We start from the raw sequence: 7,455 nt of genomic DNA on the forward strand, positions 1-7,455 counted from the left end.
GCCATGCCCCTTAGAGTGTAGTGGGAGCCGTAGATAAGGAAAGATTTTTTTTTACTCCATTACGTGAACCAAAGGAGACTATGGCTTATCCACTGAAAGAGATGGAGAGAAGCAGGTTTGAGGAGACTGAAGAAAATGGCAATATTATTAGTGGGAAGTGTAAAGAGGAATGAAAGATGAGAAATGGATAAATAGATAAGGCCATGTACCCACACTTCTGGAGGCAGAACAGACTGAATGCAAGAAGGGCCACCCTGCCAGGCAGGCGGACAGGCTGACTTCATTAGCACCCCTGTGCCGACCATTGAGGATGTACGGCTGGCCCGTGCCACCCCATGCCTATCCTCTGCGGTACAGCTGACTCCTAGGCCTGCTAGGCCCCACGGGGCTGCCAGATGGAGGAGCAAATAAGAGGCTGGATCAAGTTGTCTCTGTGGCAGGTTGCCGAGGGAGGTCCTCATTCAATCACTGGCACCCAGCAGAGGAGGCTGCATGCAGAATGATCATGATCAGGCAGCAGATGCCCTGGCCCCACTGGAGCGGAGAAGTGGGGAATGTTTGCTGTCCTTTAATCTGTTCCCTGGCCTGGTCTTGCCGTCTTTTGTCACTCATTTCGATGGTTCTCCTTTGGGCCATTTGCCAAGTGAGAACAGAGGCTTTTGATTCCAGAGAGGAATGTAAAAGCTGTCACTTTAAAAGTGGAAAGAAAAAAGTCAGTGACATTAAAAATATTTATATTCTGGAACATCATGGTCAGAGAATACAAACAATTACCTCTTGCTAGAGCTCTTGCTCATGTGTGTACAGATAAACTTGGGTCATTTTTCCAGTGCCCTCTCCTCTCCCCCAGCCCCCAAAGGCACTGTCACTGAGATCTTTTCCCTCATACCTTCTCCCTCATCCATCCTGAATCTATGAGGTTAGCCACTTCCAGCGATTCTGCAAAAGCGAACGTCCCTTTTGGATCTGGGAGGGAAGAGGAGGCAAGATCACAAATAAACATAAATAACTCTAATCTAGGCTCAGGTCTCTTTGCCTTTTTAGATCCAGATAAGATTGGCTCACATCTCCATTATATAACCTCCAGACAGTCTAGAAAAGTTTTTCTCCAGCTTCCTCTGATGGAGCACTTCTAACCACTTGGTATTGCTGAAATAAATTCTTAAAATTTTAATATGCACCCATGCCTTCCCCTTAATTTGGGGAAAATTCCCATGGGTTTCTGTTATTAAGGGCACTCTGGCTCAGAGCTTCTCACTGAATCAGTTCAGTCAAGCACGTTCTCCACCCTCACCCCCATTCCCACTCCGGTCCCAGTGCACCAGCCCAGTCCATTCCACAGTAACCTAGATGGCAAATGACTCCTTCCTTAGAGTTCTGTAAACGGTCAAAACCAAGCAATTTCACTTGCACAAAACCTTTTTATAGCGTTAAAAGATAAACTGGTGCATATTAAAATTTTAAGAATTTATTTCAGCAATTCCAAGTGGTTAGAAGTGCTCCATCAGAGGAAGCTGGAGAAAAACTTTTATAGAGAAAAGGCAGAAGCAAAGTAAAGAAACTATTGATTGGCGATAGCTTAAAACCTAGTTGGCTCTTTGTGATTGGTTGATCTTAGGTTTTGATCTCATATCCTTGAGGCATTTACGGGCCTAGATTGTGGTTTGCTGATGTAGGCGCCACAGCATTAGAGCCACCTCTGTCTAATGGCCTTGTTAATTGATTTAACAGCAGACAGAGCTAAAGGTTTGCAGAGAGAAAAGGAAATTACACAGTGGCCAAAGAACAATTTAGAATTGAGTCATCTCTATGTAGACATCTCTGTTCTTAAAAGTCCATTGAAACATCCCTCCAGATGCCAGATGTGTTCCACTCACTGCAGCCCGCTCTCCTCCTCTTCTCACCTCTTCCATTTTTCCTCCTCGGTCTCTCCCTCACAGATTGCTCTGAGAAGTGTGAATGGGTTTCACTCTACTAGTTGAGGCACTACCCCCAATTCACCTCTAAACCTTGTATCTCCAAAGAAATCAACTTGCTGGGCTGTTGGACCGGCTCCTGTGCTAAAGATGAGCCACTGAGAAGCCCTGAGACCTCCTCTGACATATTCTACCTTCCTTAAAAGGTATTTTGGTATCATATCACAATTTTGGCTTTTCTTTTAAGTATATTCCGAGGTTGTGTGGTAAGGGTCACAAGAGAAGCAAGCCCCCTTGTAAGTGAGTTCTGAGGAAGGCAGTCCCTTTGCCTGAGGCTGAAGGAAGAATGCAAATGCGGATGCACTGACCGGAGCTGGGAGTATAGCATGTTTCCTACTCTGATACAGAACTTGAAGTGTGTGTGTGTGTGTGTGTGTGTGTGTGTGTGTGTGTGTGTGTGTGTGTAAGAGAGGATAGAGGTGGGTGCCAAGCTGTGATGAGGAACAATCCTTCCATGGGCCTATTCTCTGCTCCCCTACCCCACAACTGCCCTTCTGCTCTGTGACTTGGGAGTAGAACAGAACCAGAAAACACCAGAGAAGAATTAACAAAGGACAAGCATCCCTTTAAACCAAGATGATGTAATTTTATTTTCTTGAGCTAGCCATGACCAGGACAGACAGTGGCCCTGTTAGCTAATCATTATCAGGAAGATATGGACAATTCTGAACCTTAAATAATTTTTTCAGAGACATCCACCTCATTTAAACTGAGTTGTAATAATCAAGCCCACACAGGACTGATCTTCTTACATGTTTGCTTAAAGCCAGAGATAGCTTTGTTTTAAGTTAGGTATGTATCAATGATATTTTAATCTTGGCCAAAGAGGGAGTCTGTTAACATACAGACTGCAAGTCTTTGGCAATTCAGACACCCATTTAAAATGAAGTAAAACAGTTTTTGTATTGGCTTTTACACCTATGGTTCCCTGATGAGTAAAGGCTGAATGATCTTCTATTCAGGCCCATGCCAACAGATTCTTATCTGTTCTCCAGAACCAGTGCCAGAGGGCCAGGAGGGTCTTGAACTTCATATTCAAGAAAGACCTCAAATTTGGCTTAGATGTTATTGACAAATGAGTTATACACGCAGTTATTGTTTCATGTGTGCAGTCAAAGCATTAATTTGCTAAATACATACATTCAAATTATACCACAGTTTTGGTAGCTCTGGTGTTGCTGTTTCTTCATTTTTAGCATATTTACTAGATGCTTAAAATTATGGAAGTCGCCTGGATTTCCCCTGGCCTCTGAAAGGCCTTGTCTCACACCTGTCTTGATTGTTTACATATATACAGATCTTTATTCCACAACAAAGGAATATAAACTTGGGCTCAAGTCTCCTAATTATTGATCAGAAGATCACCTGAAAGAAATATTGGGAGAGGATTCCTTGAAGAATAAGCAGTCCATTCAGTTCAATTGATATCAGAAGTACAGAGAATGGGTACATTACATACCCAGACCTACGCCTTTCCTGCTGGAATTGTTTCGGGTGAATAGCACTAGTGTGCTTTTGGTGTGATGCCATCTGTCTCGCCTGAGGGCCATAAACAAAAATAGATGGGTCCAATTCACTCTGGCCATTGTCCAATAAAATCCTATCACAAACTGTACTCATTATGAATTGCTCAGATAGAAATTTCTTGTCTGATCTGAGAACTAAGAAGAGTTGTACTTCTCCCGAGCAATCAACTTCATTTTATTGTATAATGTGAAATTGCTCAACTGACTAGGTTTCCATTTCTCATTGCCTGCTAGTTCATGCAGAAACACATTTTTGATCTACCAATATGAAGTAGTGAACCATAGTGGTTAGTTAGTTAATTATAATTTATTTGGCTACTTCTTTTTAGGTTAATATTTGGGCTTTTGTCTTTGATGTTTTAGTGTTTGTGTTTTTGTTTGTTTGCTTGCTTGCTTGCTTGCTTTTTAACACTTTAGTCATTAAGTATTTTATTTTTGTGAATAGTTTGAGGAAGGAATTTAAATGTATTTTTCCCCAAATAGTAAATTGTATGTCATGTGTGTTTTTAATGTTCTTACTGCATGTTCTTAAAAGCAAATAACAGACTCTACCTGTCTTAGCTCGGGCTGCTAGAACAAATACCATAGACAGGGTGACTTAAACAACAAATACTTATTTTCTCGCAGTCTAGAGGCTGGGAAGTCCAAGATCAAGTTGCTCACAGATCCAGGTTCTGGTGAAGGCTGGCTTCCTAGTTTGCAGGTGGCTATCTTCTTGTATTCTCACATGGCAGAGCGCAGAGAAAGCAAGCAAGCGCTCTTGTGTCTCTTCTTATGAGGGTACTAAACCCATTCATGAAGGCTCCAACCTCACGACTTAATTACTTCTTACAGGCCCTTGCTTCCTTATCCCATCACATCGGGGGGTTAGGATTTCAGCATATGAATCTGAGGGAACACAAACATTCAGTCCATAACACTACTTTAACTTGTTTAAGCTGAAAGGGATTTACTAAAGGATATTCGGTAATTCACAGACCTCTGGGAGGGCTAGAGAATTAGGCTTTTCATAGGATACATAGCCAAGAACAAGACAGGCATAGTCAGCACATCCAGAAGAAATACCTGACCACACTGCAGGACGGTTCTAGTAAAAGAACTTTTAAAAAACTAACTCAGTGGAAACCTGCAACTCTGATGTGGCTGCTCCAAAGAAGCAAATACCTTTGACACCACACTTAGTAGAAGATCAGTTTCCCTGAATATGTTCCCCTCACATGACTCCCTTCCACATCAGACGTCAGTAGAGGGAAGAGGTATAGAACCTAAGTCATATGCCTGATTTATAGATTCTCTTGGGAAAGCAGGACATACAAAGTGAGAAATGATCAGAATGTCAAGAGGGTGTTCAAAAGGTGTTGGACAGCCCTATGCAGAGTTCTGCTACATTAATCAGTTATCTCAATAATGTTTCTAAAATAATTCAGCATTCTTTTGAAATGCTAACTGTAGTATACATATTAATACATAAATGTATATGCATACACAGCATGAACACATGCACATACCAATGTATTATACTTTCTATTTTTCCATCAATGCATTTTTCGTTACTCTGTTTTTAATTATTGTAGATTTATAATACATTTAAATATCTAGGATAATATGTCCCCTACAATCGCCACAGATTTCTTGGGCAGTTCTTACCTATTAATTTTCTAAACCAATTTTAGAATGGTTTCATAAAACTCTCAATTTGGCATTTTGATTGAAATTGTACTAAACTTATAAACAAAGAAATAGTTGATGTGTTATTAAAATTTACCATCAAGAAAAACATGGCAATTTATTTACATCTTAATTTTTTTTTTTTTTTTGTAATTTACTAAATTTTTGTATTTCTTTTGATAATTGGCCTCGTGTATTTCTTGTTAAGTTTACTCTAGGAACTTTTGTTGTTGTTGCTATGTTAAATGCGACATTTTCCTATTATATTTTTAACTTCTTAATGCTGGTAGAAAACCTACTTATTTTATTATAGGAAAGCTCTTTCTTTAGTAACTCACCTCCTTTTTGACATCCATAACTAGTTTAATAATTTTTCAGTTGATTTCTTCCATTAAAAAAATTCTAATCTAGGACGTGCTTCCATAGTGTAGCAGTTAGCATGTCTGCTTTACAAGCAGGAGGTCCTGGGTTCATGCCCCAGTGGAGCTACAGTCCATGGTCTACCGCCATGCCACCCGAAACAAGCCCCATGTTTGACCTCTGAAGCTAAGGAGCGTCAGGCTTGGTTAGTAGTTGGACGGGAGGCCACCTAAGAATACCAGGTGCTATAGGCATAAATAATGATAATAATGAATAATAATAAATAAAAAATTATAATCTAGGAGAAATGACATCTTGTACAAATGATGAAAAGTTGTTATAGTTCTTTCCAATAATCTCTTACATATACAGTGGTTAGAATTTATAGGAAAAGGCCAAAATTTTGTGATGATAGTGTACTTCTTTGATTGTTTCTAATCTATTCTTTTTCATGGTAATGCCGCTAGTGTTTTGTTGTGATAACTCTTTTTAGTTGGAGATACTCGTTCTTTTAGAAAATTATCTATTTTAATTTACGATTTAAAAAAAACCTTACAACATTTAATCAAAAAAAATCTGATGGCGTAAGGCAACAGCGTAGGGCGCCTGAAAAAGGTGCTTAAGATTCGGATTCGGAGAGGGAACCCTGCCCTAGCCCGGCGGAAGGTGCGGGGCCAGAACGCGGGGCCCTGTGGTCCTCGCGAGGCTCGTGGGACTGGCCTGGCGGTCCCTGTGGAGTGGGGTAGGGGATGCCGGGATGGGGCGTGGGAGAAGCGGTCGCTGAGCCCTGCAGAGTCGGGCGGTCGCTGTGCCCTGCGCCCGGCAGTGAAAGAGAAGGACACGCAAAGGCCAGGCGTTCGCCAGGGAGCTAGCGCACTGACCCTTTGCGCGTCCGGAATGCCCGCGCTAAGCGTGCCAGATGACCACTAGGCGGCGCACAGGGACGCGGTGGCCCGAGGGGCCGCGGAGACGGCGTAGTTGGATTCCAGGGGCGGAGGCGGTAAGGCCACCACTTATAGGGAGCATAGCAGTAAGCGAAGCCACCCGATGAGTTGGCCTTAGGCTCAAACCCATGTGGCCTCCAAGAGCAAGCATTATTTTCCTTGAGCAAATCTCAGACGGATGTACAAGAATAGAGGAAGTATAACAGTATAAATCACGTGTCTCCAGGCCGCTTACTAAAGAGTAGAGGTTATGCATAACTGGAATTCTAGATGCCAGCACAGTCAGCTGAACTAACTTAAGAAGTACAGTAAAATGTGCTAGCGTTGCAATATATCACCTTGTAAAGAACAGATGCTGGTACAGATCCCTGGAGATAGATTAGATAATACAGATATAGATATACAGATAGATAAAGATCATCCTTTCCCGCTTCTAAAACAAATTGAAGATATGCAAGCACTTCAGAGTAGTAGAAGAATAAGGGAGTGAAGATACAGTCAGTTATTTAATAAGGCATTAATAAAAGAAATAAAAAAACTGGAAAAATTGTTTATACAGTAAGTAAGATATAGCGTTGATGTGTGCCCACTCCCCAGGCATTTATAGAAGCAAATTTAAAATCCTTTCCTGGAAGAAAATAACTATCTCAGGCCCCCAAATTGCTTTTACAAATAAACTTCCAAAACGGTGTCTAGCACACCTTAAAAGACAAGCAGAGAAGTGCACTAAAAAACAACAGAAATCGAGAACTTGATGGATAAATTTAATAGTAGATTAGGCACAGATCAAGAGAGAATTAATGAACTGAAAGTAGGAAATATCCAGCACAAAGGTGGATGAGGGTGAGGATAAAAATACAGAAGAGGGAGTTAGAGACACAGGAATCAGTGAGAAGTTCTAACCTATGTATAAATGGACTAGCAGGAGGAGAGAAAAAGATGAGGCAGAAGTAACATTTGAAAAGAGCACAGCTGAAAAAT

The sequence above is a fragment of the Pteropus vampyrus genome, unplaced genomic scaffold, assembly GCF_000151845.1.
Source record: "Pteropus vampyrus isolate Shadow unplaced genomic scaffold, Pvam_2.0 Scaffold123, whole genome shotgun sequence".
NCBI lineage: Eukaryota > Metazoa > Chordata > Mammalia > Chiroptera > Pteropodidae > Pteropus > Pteropus vampyrus.